Source organism: Medicago sativa, chromosome 2 (genome assembly GCF_051527215.1).
Source record: "Medicago sativa cultivar Bolivia chromosome 2, Bolivia_mono, whole genome shotgun sequence".
Taxonomy (NCBI): domain Eukaryota; kingdom Viridiplantae; phylum Streptophyta; class Magnoliopsida; order Fabales; family Fabaceae; genus Medicago; species Medicago sativa.
The window spans coordinates 29,556,048-29,574,444 of NC_140750.1; the positions used below are offsets into that span (position 1 = coordinate 29,556,048).

The 18,397-nt window shown below is 34.1% G+C and overlaps 3 long non-coding RNA genes across 3 annotated transcripts; 1 reads left to right on the forward strand and 2 right to left on the reverse strand.

Annotated features, from left to right (window-relative positions):
* Positions 1-4,365: 4,365 nt before the first annotated feature.
* On the reverse strand, positions 4,366-6,581 carry LOC146946078 (uncharacterized). Its single transcript, XR_015026603.1, has 2 exons — positions 6,415-6,581; positions 4,366-4,910 (listed from the first exon to the last, which is right to left on the reverse strand). It is a non-coding gene; the product is annotated as an uncharacterized LOC146946078 (long non-coding RNA).
* LOC146946079 (uncharacterized) lies at positions 4,909-11,062 on the forward strand. Its single transcript, XR_015026604.1, has 2 exons — positions 4,909-10,388; positions 10,901-11,062. It is a non-coding gene; the product is annotated as an uncharacterized LOC146946079 (long non-coding RNA).
* A 1,740-nt stretch (positions 11,063-12,802) lies between these two features.
* LOC146946080 (uncharacterized) lies at positions 12,803-15,899 on the reverse strand. Its single transcript, XR_015026605.1, has 2 exons — positions 13,727-15,899; positions 12,803-13,105 (listed from the first exon to the last, which is right to left on the reverse strand). It is a non-coding gene; the product is annotated as an uncharacterized LOC146946080 (long non-coding RNA).
* Between the last annotated feature and the right edge of the window lie 2,498 nt (positions 15,900-18,397).

The window sequence follows — 18,397 nt, forward strand, 5'->3', positions numbered from 1 at the left end:
CGTGTATTCGTGCATACAAACTTATAAAACTTATTTAATATCTAACCCGTGCAACGCCGGGTCTCTAAACTAGTAACTCAATTATATCGAGCGTGTCGTAGACAATGAAGGTGAGAAAAATAGAAGAAAGAGAGTTGAATTGTGTTGGTTTTTTTTTAAAAATCTTTTCTATCTTAAAACAGATGAGAGGATAGGGAAAAAAAAAAGCAACAGAGATAGAGAGAAAAATCAACACATATATTTATTCTGGTTCAACCCACAACTAGGAATTATGTCAGGTCCCCTCACATTTGAGAGATTTTTTCACTATATAATCAATCTTGATTAAAAATTAATTAGACACCATGTCTAAGATTTTTTGCCTCACCTTGAGGACTTTCTTCAATCCAACATGATCAAAGTTTACAAAAAATTGATGTTTGTTTAAACTTCATACTCAAAGAGAGATAAACTAATTTAAGCTTATTACAAATGATTTTAAAACACTTAAGAAATTCTAAGATGAAAGTTTATAGGAATTTATCTAAGTGTCTTTGCACTAGAAACTTGATCAGGGTTTTGGCACTTTTAATTGCGCCTCTTCTATATTTTCCTTCAAACACTTAAGGTCCTTTTTATAGAAGATTTGAATAGAGTTTGAAGAGAGTGTCAACACATCAAGCTTCCTTGAGAATTGTCGTTTGATTTCAAATTCTTTGCCAAATTTGGATTTTTCAATTGAAGAGTAATTCATAATTTATTTGCTTCTTTGGGAATTATTTGTTGCATCCAATTTGCATTTCAAGAGATTTGTTTGTTTCTTCAATGTGTCTTTTTTTAATTCACGAAGGACAAAAAGTACTACTGAACATAGACAGTGACGTTTCTTCAGAATAAAACAAAATGGGTTAGATGTTCATCAAAGGGTTGACTGTTGAATAAATCCTTCATATCACAACTCTGACTTCACAACTTGACGAGTACTTTGTTCAAAGCTTTGACTTTTTGTTAACCACCTTCAGATCAGAGCTTTTTCATCAGAGCTTCTGTTGGACACTAAAATTGTTTTTATTTGTTCAAAACATAGTCTTTTAGGGCCAAAATGTTGACTTCATAGTCAATAGTTAATTATATGGTCCTACAGACTTAAACAAACTTTAGAGTATCCAATTGTTCTTTTATAATGTTATCACCAATACTTTAGATATATTATTCTAAAACCCATATTGGTTCAACAATTTCTCCCTTTTAGATGATGACAAACTTATGTATTTAAAAGAACAATTGTCCTTGTCAATTAACCTAACTTATCAGAAGGTGAGGTTTGTAAGCTCCCCTAAGCCTAAGGCAGGTTAATTAAGAAAAATTAACATAAAAATCACAGAATTCTACATGTTCAGAGAATTAAACAATTTTAACAAAAAAATGAAATTGTTCCGGGCCGGCTAAGAGCCAACAAGACATGACCCAAGTACGGCGAAGGCACATATATATTGAGCTCCATGTGCAAACACCACACTGGAGCTTGAGACGAACTGCACAACTTTCTAAAAATGTGTTGACTCGTCCGGTAGTTCTGCAGTGCCGTCATGGGCTCAGTTTCACGATGTCTCTTTAAAACTAATTACCTTTTCATTCCAAGGACCCATGTGCTAATATTAAAAGTTTTCTCAAAAGAAACACATCAGGCTAGTATTGTTATCAGTAAACAAGACATGACACTCGAGAGTATGGAGATGTAAAAGTTATTTCCGAATAGTATGCTAAGCCTTGTGGGATGGTTTTGGAGTTAGCGTTTAAGGGTGAACCGCTCAATGATTGGATCCTTTGAGAAGTTAAGGTTAACCAGGAAATAACAGTGTTTGTTGAAGAAATTGTGCGAGATGTTTAGAACCTTGCTAAGGTATTCAAGTATAAGTGGTTTAAATTAGGAATTTCAAGGATATGTGAACGATGGGATTTGATCACGATTGTCAGAATAGTAGTTTAGTGATTTTGTTTCTCCATGTCAAGTTTATATCAGTTGCTGTAAATTCACATCGAATCGGAATTTAAGACAAGACTTGGAAATTTTCCTAAGCATCTAAGAAAGATAAGAGTTACACAGAGTCGTCGGTTACACTGCAGAGATAAGAGGCGAGGCCTTAAAATTCAATAAGGAAGATCGTGTGTTCCTATAAGTTATGCTTAAGTTTAGAAATTCAGACACTTTCATAGTTAAGAGAATTGTGTTCAAGTTATGTGGACCTATTCAGACACCCCGAAGTATCGATTCAATGATATATCAGTAGACATAAATGGTTATGGCAAGAATGGATTGAGTATGTGCATGAACAACAGGATACTTCAGACGCAAGTAAGCACTGCAGGGCAAACCTGGATTCCATTAGGACCCCATTAAAAAGGCAAATCCTGAGTGTTCCAGTTATTAATAAGTCAGTGATGTGATTAGTTACTGTCAAGCGGGTAGGCTACGGACCCAAGGTAACTAGTCCAACATGCAGCAAGGACAAGTTTCAAGCTCGATATTTCAATATAATTCTAGGTTTTGGGTAGACTTTCAAGAATTAAAAGAATCATATCCGATAATATATGGATTGAGTCCGGGTGTATAACTTGTTTCGGTGGGAGAAGTATACTTCGGATTCTTTTGGCCATGTATCATCAAACGTCATAGAACTAGAAACAGGGATGTTATGCATTAGTCGCTGCAGTTATGAAGAAATCTCTAAATTTCGAGGACGAAATTTCTTTAAGGGGGTGGAGTGTAACATCCCACTCGTCAGTATTGGATTTTATCAGATAAATGAATGTCAAAGAATAAATGTCCATACAAGATTAATGTAACGAAGGATGTGATCATGCAGTGTCGATCAAGCACATGTTCAGTTACCGGTATCAAGTTAAGCGTGTTTTAAGACAAAGGGCATTTCTGTAATTGTACACAAAGAGTATATAAAGGTTCTAGGTCCCAAATTCTTCATTTACACATACTTCTTCTCTCTCTCTAAATGTAGAAATCTGAAAATTTGCCCTCTCTTCTCTCTAAGAAACATGGCTCACTCTCCCTCTCCTCATGGATTCATCCTTTTCATATGGTAAATCATGGTTATGCAAGATCAATGTAGTATTAGCTTGTGTAAGGAAGATTGAGGCTTGATTCAAGATTGGATTCTCCTTCTATCCTTAAGATATGTAAACAAGAAACTAGGGTTTGGATTAGTAATGGCTCAATAGATGGCTATGCATGAAGTTTCATCAAGAATGGATTAGCTTCAACCTCTCCAAATATTGGATACTCTTTGATAGGAGTTACATGCTCTAGGGTTTGGATTGCATGCATGAAATCAAGGCTTGAAGTTGTGTTAACTTGATGATAGTTAAGGTGAGTTCTTAGATAGAACCCACCATTGGAATTATGTGTTTATTAATGAAAGGAAATATGAGATACTAGGTTATGATTTTACCCTTTTCCATGCCATGTTCATTAATCTTGTTAATCCTTGCCTCCTTATGTTGTTTTAAGTGTTTACATGATTATTAGGGTTGAAATATGCATTGGGTCATTGAAATTGGAGCTTTTTGGGAAAAAAAATGTTGTTTTCACGTTTCTGCACTGTCATGGCTCGCCAAGCACGCCAAGTGTCGCCATGGCGGGAATCTGGCCATAGAATGTCTGTTTTTTTTAATTGATGTTGCCATGGCAAGATTTATGTCGCCAGGGCGGGAATGACAGCATAGAAACGTGTAAATGACTCGTTTCGGGCAAGCAGCGACTGTTTCTGTCCAGTTTTTCAATGATTTATTATAAACATAAATCCCTCCAATCCAATGGTTCCTTGCCAATGTTTCAAGCCACTTTATAAAGAATTAGGAAGCAACGATTACAATAGATTGGTGAAGCATGACATACAAGAATGGGACGACAAGTTATACGCTTGGGTAGCATATGATCTCTAGGCTTTGGGGAATATGTAGAGCCTTTACCTAGATAGTCGAGAACAATAAGCTAGTATGTAAAAATAACCATCCAATTTATAATTTCAATGACCCAATGCTTATAAAAAATACATTGTTTATAAAAATGAATATTCGTTTATAATCTCATTAATCTATAATTTAATTATTTTCTATTATTGTTTACTTTATTTTTTCAAAAGCTTGTTATTATTAAATAAGAATGGCTTAAAAAGTTTATCAAAAAGTCATTAAAGAATAAACCATTCTCGGATATGATCTCTAGCATATGATCTTTTACCTTTATTATGAGAGTGGTTGAATATTTAGAGTTGTACAATATAGTTACGGAATAACTTCTTTGATATGTTTAAAAGTCGTTGTGGCTATAGACGTGGTAATACAAAAGTCTTAAACAGAGGTACATAGTAATGGGGAAACTTACAGGTTGTAATATGTAATTAAAAAAGAACCCTACAAGCCGACTAACTTTGACTCTTACAAACATCGTAAAATAAATCGTATTTATTACAACCTCCTAAGTATCTCACTATTGATGGTAGCGGATTCTATTTTAAACATGATGTGTTGTTAAGACATGAAGAAATAGAGATCGAATGGTTGCTTCATTTTGTTACAAATTAAATACACATTGCGAAAGACATTGACAGATCCATGTACCAAATATGATATGTCGTTCACATGTGTCAGCTGTTGTAACACCCATACTAAACGTACCTAGGAAGTTTAGCATGCGCGTTATCTTTAGTACTGGATACATTAAAAATTTACAACATACATTACAAACGAATGAATATTCATACAAAAATTTGCGTTCTCTCAAACAAAAATACAATACATCTCGTCCATACATAGAAAATGCATCCTTGACATCCATAACATCCTGCAGTGATACGAACGCGCACTTGATGAGATATCCATCCGACTTCAAGCTTGCATATCATCCTGCTTATCTGAAACAAATAAGGATTGGGATGAGACATAATGTCTCAGTGAGTTTCACCTAATCCTAGGATATAGGCAACCACGGCGAAAACCTACGGTCACCACGTGTCTACAATACAACCTGGCGGTTGATTATACGTGTGTGGGGACTTGCTTTCCTAGACGGTAGTGCATAATAGACCCATCATAGGTTCATCTTACTCGTCATGAGTCCTTTTATCATATACGTTCCATGGGGGTTAATGGATCCTAGAATCGCAATCTCAAGATACGATATACGCATCAAGACTTAACATAACATTTTCATGACACGATTCTAAACCCGACGATTATGGAACCTTAAGATCGTCTTCGGTATAACATTCTTATCTTGTTCTATTGCACGACTTGTTCTTAGCTATCGTCATCATAAACATATCATATCATACATAATCATAATCGTTCATACATTCATTATGCTAGCGTTGAACAAACATTCATTGTCTTGATTCATTTTACGGAGAGCCCCGGGATGGAGTAGCCCCAAGTACAATCCCATACCTCCCTCAGTGACGTGCGGGTCCCTTACGGCTTAAACATTCCCCTTGGAGAACCTCTTGCATCCATCCTTGGAAGGAATACAAAAGACACGACACCTACACTCAGTGACACGCAGGCCCCCCTTGCGGAGCTTATCCCGTTTCTCATGCCACCTACTTCATTCATTAAGTCTTAGTCTTAACATTCATGGAAGGTTTCTAACCTATACATGCATACTCGTTTACCTCGGATCTGGGGTCGATCCGATTAATGATAAACTACCTTCATATTCATTCATGTTCATACTTAATCATATGCGAAGGAAATACACTTCGCATCTTACTTACATATGCATTCACATTCCTATACTAGTCATACTTAGGGATTCATGCTATCTTTCTAGTTCTCAACGACTAAGTCGAGGCTTTACATTCATTCCCTTTCTTAGTTCATCGTCTACCCGAGTAAAACGACTTAAACTCTCATATGCCATTCTTGCCATTCATGTTAAGGTTGCCATGATTTCCGTTTCAAGAATCATTTGATGTTATGTGCATTGCCTAGATATTGTTTTGGGGTTATAAAGTTGTAAAACGTCGAAAGAAAAGCTTCGGATTTCACCACCGGCCCTAAAATGGGCCAACAACCAAAAGCATGTTGGCATGTCCAGACAAGTTCGCTATTAGCGACCTTGGAGCTTATTTCTGTCTGAAGTATTAGCGAAATATTTCGCTAATAGCGAGTTTCTTCGGGTCTGTGGTGTAAAATTTGCAATTTTGACCCAAAACTCGTCCGAATCGATCCTACAATGCACCATAAACATCCAGCAACATATAGAATCATTTATAAACATATTTTATGGCAAATTAACAACAAATCAACAAGAATTGGCTAAAAGTACATTAGGGTTCTAAACCCCTCATTAACATAAATCTATACTTTCTAACATGAATTTACACAACCCAAAGGTGGTAAACTAACTATAGAACTCACCTAAACCTGTTTCTTGCATTTCCTTCAAGTTCCTAGCTTCCTCAAGATCAAACCCTAATCTCCAAATTCCTCAAATCATGGCAAAACCTCTTCCTCTTGATGTTTCCTTGTCCAAGAAGCTTCTACAACCCATATAGATCACCAACTTCATGTTTTGTGAAGCTTTGATGCCTTAAAGAAGGAAGGATGGGGGCGGCCTAGAGAGAGAGAAGGAGGAGAAACTTTCTTCTCAAAAACCTAGAGAGAGAAAGTGATGAGAAAATGAAGGAAAATGGCCCTTGTGGCCTTATATAGCCACTTGCGGCTTTTTACCACTTCGTCCTTCACCTTAGTCGTGTTTACCTGACACTGATACATAAGTCCATGCTTGACTGATATTACATGATATTATCTTCCATCGTGTTTAACATTCTCCTTCATACTCGCTTTCCATGATACATTTGACAGATAAAAATTCCATTAGATAAAGAGCGGGTTATTACAGCTGTTGAGGATCACCGAATGAAGTGGGCATCTTTCTACCATAAACACCATGAGTATTTTATAGTTCAACTTATTTTAAGAAACATAATATGAATCACGATGCAAACCAAATACAGAAAATAAGCGGTATTCTATTGTAAGTAACAACCACAATATGTTGATCAAAATATAAAAAGCACCATAGGGACTTCTCTTTTTCTTTGAGTTAGGAGCAGTTGAAATATTATTTTCACATTTGAATAAGCATCTTGGATAAATTATTGATTGTAAACTATGTGCAGAGTTATGAAATATAAAACAATCTTTTAAATCGCGCTAGTATTAGCTTTAGAAAAATAATTTTCCAAACGTCCATATAAACATAACGGACTTGTGGCAAAGGTACATTATCTTTCTAGTTTGGTAGAATATAATTATTATAGATTATTAGATAGATGTCAAATGACCAAAATGATTATATGTTTGATAAATAGTTAATATATTGTTGATGGTTAATTATCACTATTACATTTATAGATTCAAATATTAAAGATGCAAAGCATTGTCTAGTGTAATAATAAAAATGACGATGCTTAGACAAAAGAACATTTTTAAAAGTATAATACATTTCATAATTAATTAATATTTTGATGTAGAAATCATTATGAAATATAAATAATAATTTAACTCATAGATGAATATATGCATTGATATTTTTGTCAAAATAACATATATATTTGAATTTTGGATAAAAATATAGTGTTTTCATAAAGAAGCAGAAAAGCATATGCCTAATGTAACGCCCCGTTTTTAGCACCAAAAATTGGGTATTGGACCTACATATGACACCATCCTTGAAGCTTTCTCCCTACTGATTATGTGGCTGGTCAAATCCCTAAGACGAAATAGTCCACTCATCCGGGGAGGTGGAATCGTCATCTTCTTCCGTCGTATCTCGGCTTCCTTCAGAATCATCAAAATCTAATGGCATATAGCCCACATATCCACTGAAAGGGTCACCAATCCGAAAATAACAAATATACAGGAAACATAAACAGATAAAACATTATACGTGAATTAGAGATCTCAATCTAACTCACGTACAGAAATGAGCAACATATAAACTATAACAATGCACATTTAGCCTAAAAATGCAGACTACATGAGTGTGAAGCCTATCACAGGACATCACATGCAAATGATTCCGGAATTAATACACCTCCGCAGAGGGTTGTGGCAACTCCACATAAGGAGATGAGTATCTACCCATCTATCAGACTCAATGATCCACTACGGGATAAGGTGGTCTTCAACGCACCCCGTGCCACCTCTCCGGTGTGCACCTCGTGACTCCTCTCTGGTGGCCACGTTTACTATGAAATGCATGAGCATACGATTCCCCTTATATGCTAATGCAACAACTTACATATCTCAATTTTAGCATAAGCATATGTAAATAATTTATCTCATGCATAAAAGATTGCACATATATAATCATTTATTCACCTTGGAAATTAAGCATCATCCATCACGTATGAAAATACGGAGAAATTATACATATTAATTTATCATATATAAATATATCTACAAAAGGATAGGTGCCCTTACCTCGAATAGGTTTTCATCCAAATAAATAGTTGTTTCCCTCTTATTTCTGTTAGACGTCAAAATCCCTCAAGAACCCAATAGCATTCGCAAAGGTGATATTCCAAATTTTGTTCTCACACTAATAGCCCTCCAAGTAAAGGCATTTATTTATTATCTTACTCATTTCCGCAACTCTCACTCTTCTCTTAAAGCTTACAACACCAAAATTCAAGAGAAAGGAAAAAGGAAACTAAAGAAGCATAGAGAGATGAACTGACTTGAGAGAGGAAGCAAGAAAAATAAAACTTGACCCTTTTTTTATATCCAAGGGGGGCACAATTTTGAAGATTGAAGAATAAGATCAAGAATATGGTTTTCTTTTTCAAATATAAATTAACACTTCAAAATTACTCTAAAACAAGAAAACTTTTCGAACTTTAATCAAGGTTATCTTATTTTAAACCAACCTTAAATTATTATGATCTTAACGTTTTTGTCATTAAATTTAAAAGAAGAATTCGAGAGAATCTCATTTGATTTTATGTGGCTTTCCGAACTTCGTTAATTCCGTTAAAACTTTAAACGCGCAAACTAAAATTATCAGCAATGTCATGAATATTATTTTTGATTGTTTTTAAAACAATTGAGATCATAATCATTTTTTCATGTAAAAGGATTAAAAAGACAAGGTACAATAATTTTTTCTACAAATGTTGCGTTTTGAAAATAAACACAGCCCAAACACTATTCTCTCTAAAGTCTTAAGAATAATAGCACATTTAGTGTCTAATAACTATTCATTTTAGGTTACTAACTCAAATCATTAGTTTTACACTAAAAGTAGTAAGAAAGGTAACTTTAAGTTTTCCTTAAAATTATCAAAACTAGTAAAAATATAATCATACTCCATAATCTATTTTTCACACTAAAAATAAATGTCCTTTCCAAAGTTTATGACTACTCTATAAATCAAATAACTCAATTTACTATTTTTATTTTACTTAACCTACATAGTTATACTTTGTTTGTGATGGTTTGAAGTAAAAATCAAAGTCCAATATGTCCATATACTATTTTTCTTTTCTTCAAGTTGTAGGTCTCTATGTATATGGGTAGGGAAGAAGCCACTTGAGAATTTAAAATAAAAAAGAAAGCCGAACAGTTGAAAAGAACAAGGGTGAAACTTCTTTTAATAATAAATGAATTAAAGTAGTAGACAATAAAAAGAAAAGAATGAAAATTAGAACCAAGTTACTTACAAGTACAAGGGACTAAAGAACTTTAAGCAAGTGTTTTCAAAGAAACAAAGAAACAATCGTAAAATGAGTTTATAAATAAATAAAAGAAAAAACAAAGAACATGGTATCCTTTATTTTTAACCAAATAACGAGACATTAGTTAAGTTAAACAAAAGGGATCTTATGATAATACTAGCTTAGCTTAGAAAAGAGATAAGAAACATTAGTTCCAAAATACTCTTGTAGCATCAAAGGCACAATTAAGGTTTCACTTCCAAAAATTAATCATGTAATTAAAATCTTTCTATTTAGAGATCATGAGGCAAAACCATAAAATAAACAAGGAAAGAAATTGTAGAAGAAGTCCTTACAAATCCAACGTATGGCACCCAAGGGAGGAGAAGAGTAAATCCACCACACTTTTCTATATCTCTCTATAAATCTATCTTTCTTTAACAATTTTCATGTCCAAGTTCTCTTAGCTTCTCTCTAATTATTTATTTATTTATTTTCCTTCAAGCCTTTATACAACAAATTAAAAATGAAAGTTCTTAGTTCCTAAAGGAGAAAGAAGTTATAGGCCAAAAAGAAAAGAGGATGAATCCTTGCCAAATGATTTGATTCATATCCTTATTAGAAGTTGTTGTTTGAGTTTATGATTCTCTATACAATTTTTGAGTGATGGATGTTAAAATCAAGGCTTAATTACTCTTTTGGTCCCTTAAGTTATTTGTTGGTTACATTTTGGTCCCATAAGTTATTAACGTTACAATTTGGTCCCTTAAGTTACTTTTTGGTTTCGTTTTGGTCCCTTAACTATTAAAAGTTTCGTTTTGGTCCCTTAACTTATTTTTTGGTTTCGTTTTGGTCCCTTAACTTATTTTTTTGGTTTCGTTTTGGTCCCTTAACTTATTTTTTGGTTTAGTTTTGGTCCCTTAACTCTAATACATTCATTCTAGCGTAAAGGACCAAAGTGGTTGACGGAAGAAGAGTTAAGGGACCAAAACGAAACCAAAAAATAAGTTAAGGGACCAAAACGAAATCAAAAAATAAGTTAAGGGACCAAAACGAAACTTTTAATAGTTAAGGGACCAAAACGAAACCAAAAAGTAACTTAAGGGACCAAATTGTAACGTTAATAACTTATGGGACCAAAATGTAACCAACAAATAACTTAAGGGACCAAATCATTAATTAAGCCTAAAATCAAAGAAAGAGTATAGAGGTTGCATGAGTAAAGGTTTCATGGAGATCAATTTTGAAGGAGTTCTAGGTATTGAAAAGAAAAGAGAGAAGAGAGAAGGAAGGAAGAATTAAGAATGAAGAACAAGAAAGAAGGAAGAATGAAGAAAGAAGAGAGAGACACGTGAAAGAAAATAAAGAAGAGAGAAGAAATAAGAGAAAAGGAAGAGAGAAGAAAGACGTGAGAGAGAAGAGAAAATGAAAGTGAATGAATGAGTGTGAATGAGCAACTTGATTTGCATACATACATGCATATAAATAAGTAAAAATATAGTATTTTCTCAAAAATAAAAATAAAAATAAAAATAAAAATAGAGTATATAATGCATATGTGTGGGGGAACCGTGTGAGGAAGAGGAAGAGGATAAGAGGTAGATAGATATTTTCTTTAAAGCCAATCTACATTTGACTTTACTAGTTACATTTGGTTCTTATGAGAAAAATTTCGATGGGAAAAATATTTTTATTGCATAAATCTATCATAAATAATTTTATGAGTCTATACAAAAAATTTCGTATAAAACGGAGTTTGTTTTGAAAATTAAGCGCGGTAAAATTTTCGTTTCTGGAAGAGACTGAAAATTAAATTCTCGAGAAATTTTTCGAAAAATTTATCATGAGTCGCTATCGCGACAAAAACTACAAAATATTCGAGTAGCGATAAAATTTATCGGTGAAGGTATTTATTTATTTTTACTTAAACAACAATTAAAATAAATATGGAAACATATTATTATATTATTAATATTTATTTCTTTTCTAAAATTACGGGTCTTACAATACTACCCCCCTAAAAAGAGTTTCGTCCTCGAAACTTAGGGATGTGAATATTCTATTAGTCGTAAACAACAACAAAAGGCTTAGTACTACTAAAAAATTCTCTTGGAGGTATTCCTCTCACCATATCATCCTCTAAAATTCACCGACATAATATTTAAAACTACACTTTATGAGCTTATCTTTAGCAATTTTACGCTTTAACTAAATAACATTCGCTTCATTTGGGAAATATTTCCACTAATTACTAAGACCCCTCGGGCGCCTAGATTCTAACACTATAGTTTTTAACTCCATCCTTAAATTAACACAAATATATTTTTCTTTAAGGACCCATGAAGTGATGATCTCGAACCATTTTAACTTAAGGTATTGACATCTATACACACTATAACAGTAGGTAAGAAGAGATGTTCCCTTCAACGTGACTTAATGAAATGATATACAATCCACTTCGAGAATAATCTCGATAGAATGTAGGGGTAAAAACAATTATATTTACCAGAAATTCCCTCTCTTTAAACAATATTTTTCTATACGGGAACAATGAAGGGTTTAAAGTTTAGAACTTTAGTCTTTTAGATAATACCAGGGCAAAAGGAAGTTGGTTACTATCAACTTCAAGCGATTTACGCAATTCATAGATATGAGTGAACGACTTTCCCCATACAATTCTTCCAACTTCGGAACATTATTTACCTCTCTAACCCACCAAGTTCCTATAAAACTCAACACCAAGGGATACCTTACCACATAAGTACTAGACGTACTTGTTTCAGCTAAGAAACGATCGACTACATGAAGCAAAACTTGCTTCACAAAAGGGAAAAAAAGTTCAGAGTACAACAAAACTCCAAACAAATTTCTCCCACTAAACCCAACTATTGATCAACTTAGGACAAACGACTCAAGGACTCTAAGAAAAGTCAACCAAAGCTCTGATACCACAATGTAACGCCCCGTTTTTAGCACCAAAAATTGTGTCTGTTTTTTTTAACGAAAGAATAAATAAAACCTTTATAAACTCGAGTCATAGACTCTTATTAACAAAATAAACTAAAGGTTACTTTTTAAAATAAACGTCAGAGTTATATAGAGCTTTGTTTGGCAACGGAATAATTTACAAGACACAATTACATCCCTAAGCAGAGGGAAAGTTTCCTATCCAAAATTTTATCTAAAATTGACAGGACCACTAAGCTGATCTTACTATAAAAATAAAGAAAGTTGGGTATTGGACCTACATATGACACCATCCTGGAAGCTTTCTCCCTACTGATTATGTGGCTGGTCGAATCCCTAAGACGAAATAGTCCACTCATCCGGGGAAGTGGAATCGTCATCTTCTTCCGTCGTATCTCGGCTTCCTTCAGAATCATCAAAATCTAATGGCATATAGCCCACATATCCACTGAAAGGGTTACCAATCCGAAAATAACAAATATACAGGAAACATAAACAGATAAAACATTATACGTGAATTAGAGATCTCAATCTAACTCACGTACAGAAACGAGCAACATATAAACTGCACATTTAACCTAAAAATGCAGACTCTACATGAGTGTGAAGCCTATCACAGGACTTCACATGCAAATGATTCCGGACTTAATACACCTCCGCAGAGGGTTGTGGCAACTCCACATAAGGAGATGACTATCTACCCATCTATCAGACTCAATGATCCACTACGGGATAAGGTGGTCTTCAACGCACCCCGTGCCACCTCTCCGGTGTGCACCTCGTGACTCCTCTCTGGTGGCCACGTTTACTATGAAATGCATGAGCATACGATTCCCCTTATATGCTAATGCAACAACTTACATATCTCAATTTTAGCATAAGCATATGTAAAGAATTTATCTCATGCATAAAAGATTGCACATATATAATCATTTATTCACCTTGGAAATTAAGCATCATCCATCACGTATGAAAATACGGAGAAATTATACATATCAATTTATCATATATAAATATATCTACAAAAGGATAGGTGCCCTTACCTCGAATAGGTTTTCATCCAAATAAATAGTTGTTTCCCTTTTATTTCTGTTAGACGTCAAAATCCCTCAAGAACCCAATAGCATTCGCAAAGGTGATATTCCAAATTTTGTTCTCACACTAATAGCCCTCCAAGTAAAGGCCTTTATTTATTATCTTACTCATTTCCCCAACTCTCACTCTTCTGTTAAAACTTACAACACCAAAATTCAAGAGAAAGGAAAAAGGAAACTAAAGAAGCATAGAGAGATGAACTGACTTGAGAGAGGGAACAAGAAAAATAAAACTTGACCCTTTTTTTATATCCAAGGAGGACACGATTTTGAAGATTGAAGAATAAGATCAAGAATATGGTTTTCTTTTTCAAATATAAATTAACACTTCAAAATAACTCTTAAACAAGAAAACTTTTCTAACTTTAATCAAGGTTATCTTATTTTAAACCAACCTTAAATTATTATGATCTTAACGTTTTTGTAATTAAATTTAAAAGAAGAATTCGAGAGAATCTCATTTGATTTTATGTCGCTTTCCGAACTTCGTTAATTCCGTTAAAACTTTAAACGCGCAAACTAAAATTATCAGCAATGTCATGAATATTATTTTTGATTGTTTTTAAAACAATTGAGATCATAATCATTTTTTCATGTAAAAGGATTAAAAAGACAAGGTACAATAATTTTTTCTACAAATGTTGCGTTTTGAAAATAAACACAGCCCAAACACTATTCTCTCTAAAGTCTTAAGAATAATAGCATATTTAGTGTCTAATAACTATTCATTTTAGGTTACTAACTCAAATCATTAGTTTTAGACTAAAAGTAGTAAGAAAGGTAACTTTAAGTTTTCCTTAAAATTATCAAAACTAGTAAAAATATAATCATACTCCATAATCTATTTTTCACACTAAAAATAAATGTCCTTTCCAAAGTTTATGACTACTCTATAAATCAAATAACTCAATTTACTATTTTTATTTTACTTAACCTACATAGTTATACTTTGTTTGTGATGGTTTGAAGTAAAAATCAAAGTCCAATATGTCCATATACTATTTTTCTTTTCTTCAAGTTGTAGGTCTCTATGTATATGGGTAGGGAAGAAGCCACTTGAGAATTTAAAATAAAAAAGAAAGCCGAACAGTTGAAAAGAACAAGGGTGAAACTTCTTTTAATAATAAATGAATTAAAGTAGTAGACAATAAAAAGAAAAGAATGAAAATTAGAACCAAGTTACTTACAAGTACAAGGGACTAAAGAACTTTAAGCAAGTGTTTTCAAAGAAACAATCGTAAAATGAGTTTATATATAAATAAAAGAAAAGACAAAGAACATGGTATACTTTAGTTTTAACCAAATAACGAGATTATAGTTAAGTTAAACAAAAGGGGTCTTATGATAATACTAGCTTAGCTCAGAAAAAAGATAAGAAACATTAGTTCCAAAATACTCTTGTAGCATCAAAGGCACAATTAAGGTTTCACTTCCAAAAATTAATCATGTAATTAAAATCTTTCTATTTAGAGATCATGAGGCAAAACCATAAAATAAACAAGGAAAGAAATTGTAGAAGTCCTTACAAATCCAACGTATGGCACCCAAGGGAGGAGAAGAGTAAATCCACCACACTTTTCTATGTCTCTCTATAAATCTATCTTTCTTTAACAATTTTCATGTCCAAGTTCTCTTAGCTTCTCTCTAATTATTGATTTATTTATTTATTTTCCTTCAAGCCTTTATACAACAAATTAAAAATGAAAGTTCTTAGTTCCTAAAGGAGAAAGAAGTTATAGGCCAAAAAGAAAAGATGATGAATCCTTGCCAAATGATTTGATTCATATCCTTATTAGAAGTTGTTGTTTGAGTTTATGATTCTCTATACAATTTTTGAGTGATGGATGTTAAAATCAAAGAAAGAGTATAGAGGTTGCATGAGTAAAGGTTTCATGGAGATCAATTTTGAAGGAGTTCTAGGTATTGAAAAGAAAAGAGAAGAGAGAAGGAAGGAAGAATTAAGAATGAAGAACAAGAAAGAAGGAAGAATGAAGAATGAAGAAAGAAGAGAGAGACACGTGAAAGAAAATAAAGAAGAGAGAAGAAATAAGAGAAAAGGAAGAGAGAAGAAAGACGTGCGAGAGAAGAGAAAATGAAAGTGAATGAATGAGTGTGAATGAGCAACTTGATTTGCATACATACATGCATATAAATAAGTAAAAATATAGTATTTTCTCAAAAATAAAAATAAAAATAAAAATAGAGTATATAATGCATATGTGTGGGGGAACCGTGTGAGGAAGAGGAAGAGGATAAGAGGTTGTAACATCCCAGTCTGCTTACAGGATTGCCGACTAACCCCACAAACCAACACGAGTCTTTTCAGCATGCTTTGTCCTCACTCACATGCTTACCGGGAAACTTCCCGGTAGGTCACCCATCCTAGTACTACTCCAAGCCAAGCACGCTTAACTGTGGAGTTCCTATGGATTGAGCTCCCGAAAAGAAGATGCATATCTTGTTCTTGTTCTTAAACATAATCATACATGGGCTCGATCATGAGCATAAACATAACATAATCATAATCATAATAAACATAATCGTGTCTAAGTTCATTAATTGGTTAGCGTTGAACAAACAGTTATTATCTTGATTCATTTTACGGATAGTCCCAGGTGGAGTAACCCCGAGATCAATCCCATACATGACCGATGTACGTACATCGGACTCCCTCGGTGTCGTGCGGGTCCCTTGCGGCTTAAACCGTTCCCCTTAGGTCGAGAACCTCCCGTATCCCCCTGGCGTGGATAACAAGAGACACGAACACCTACGTCTTGCTTACTCGGTGACATGCGGGTCCCTTACGGCTTGAATCGTTCTCATTACGAGAACCCCTTGTATCCCCCTGATGTGGATAGCAAGAGACATGCCACCTACACATATTAATCATGGTCTTGTCGTGCATATAAGTTAGACATAATCATACATACATGTTTACCTCGGAACCTTGATCGATCCGATTGTCGGTAACTCATACTTGCTAAGGCATACTTGATCATATGCGAAGAGAATACACTTCGCGTCTTATCATTCTAGGGAAACATATCATATACTTGTCATATCATTCATGCTATCTTTCTATTTCTCGACTAGCTAAGCCGAGGCTCTACGTTCATTCCCTTTCTTAGTTCATTGCTACCCCATCATGCTTAAACTCTCTTGAGCCATCCTTGTAATACATGCTAAGATTGCCACGATTATCGATGCAAGGATCATTGGATGATGTGTGCAATTTTCAATAATTTCTAAAGACCGAAAGTGCCGAAAACCCAATTCCAAGCCGTTTATAAATCTTATGATTTGACAAAGCCAAGTTTGTTCCAGTAGAAAAATAAGTGAAAACAGTCAAAGAACACTTCGAAACGATCGCTACGGACCCCCACGCGACTGCCCCCAAGCACCCGAACGCAGAACAACACGGAGGTTGTCCTGTCTAGGGCGCCTGGCGCCAGGAGTGGGGCGCCTAGCGCTGGCTCCCTGTGTGTGGGCGCCTAGCGCCCTTGTACAGGCGCAGCGCTGCGAACTTTTGCGTTTTCGGTGCTTTCGGCTGCGGGTTTTCGCCATTTTCGACCCAAAACTCGTCCAATTTGACCCTGTAATGCACCAAACACATCCAACAACTTGTATAGACTTAATTAAACATATATCATGGCAAATTTTAACATATAATCAACTAGGATTGGCTTAGGGTACTAAGGTTTCATAAAAATTAAACTAACATAAATCATGATTTTCTAAAAGATTAATCAATCCCAAAGGTGGGTAATCTATCTATGGAACTCACCTAATCATGCTTTGATCCTTTCCTTTGCTTGTTTCTTACTTGCTAAGCCATGCTTAATCATGCTTGATCATGATTTGGAAGAAGTTTGGTTGATTAGAGAAGAGAGGGAGGCGCATGATAGAGAGAAGGAGGAGAGAACTCTTTCTCTCAAAACCTAGAGAGAGAAAGAGAAAGAAATTGTGAGGTTTTCCACCCTCAAATCACTTATATACTCCCTTGAGCGAGATTACTTAAATGCCCTTCGTCTCAGTCGTGTTTACCTGACCCTGATACATAACTCATGCTTAACTGATATTACTTATAAATATCTTCCGTCGTACTTAACTTTCTTCCTCATAATCACTTTCCACGAATCTTAGTCCTCTGATACATTTAACAGATGAATTTTCCATTAGCTGACGAGCGGGATGTTACAGAGGTAGATAGATATTTTCTTTAAAGCCAATCTACATTTGACTTTACTAGTTACATTTGATTCTTATGAGAAAAATTTCGATGGGAAAAATATTTTTATTGCATAAATCTATCATAAATAATTTTATGAGTCTATACAAAAATTTCGTATAAAACGGAGTTTGTTTTGAAAATTAAGCGCGGTAAATTTTCCGTTTCTGGAAGAGACTGAAAATTAAATTCTCGAGAAATTTTTCGAAAAATTTATCATGAGTCGCTATCGCGACAAAAACTACAAAATATTCGAGTAGCGATAAAAATTCATCGGTGAAGGTATTTATTTATTTTTACTTAAACAACAATTAAAATAAATATGGAAACATATTATTATATTATTAATATTTATTTCTTTTCTAAAATTACGGGTCTTACAATACTACCCC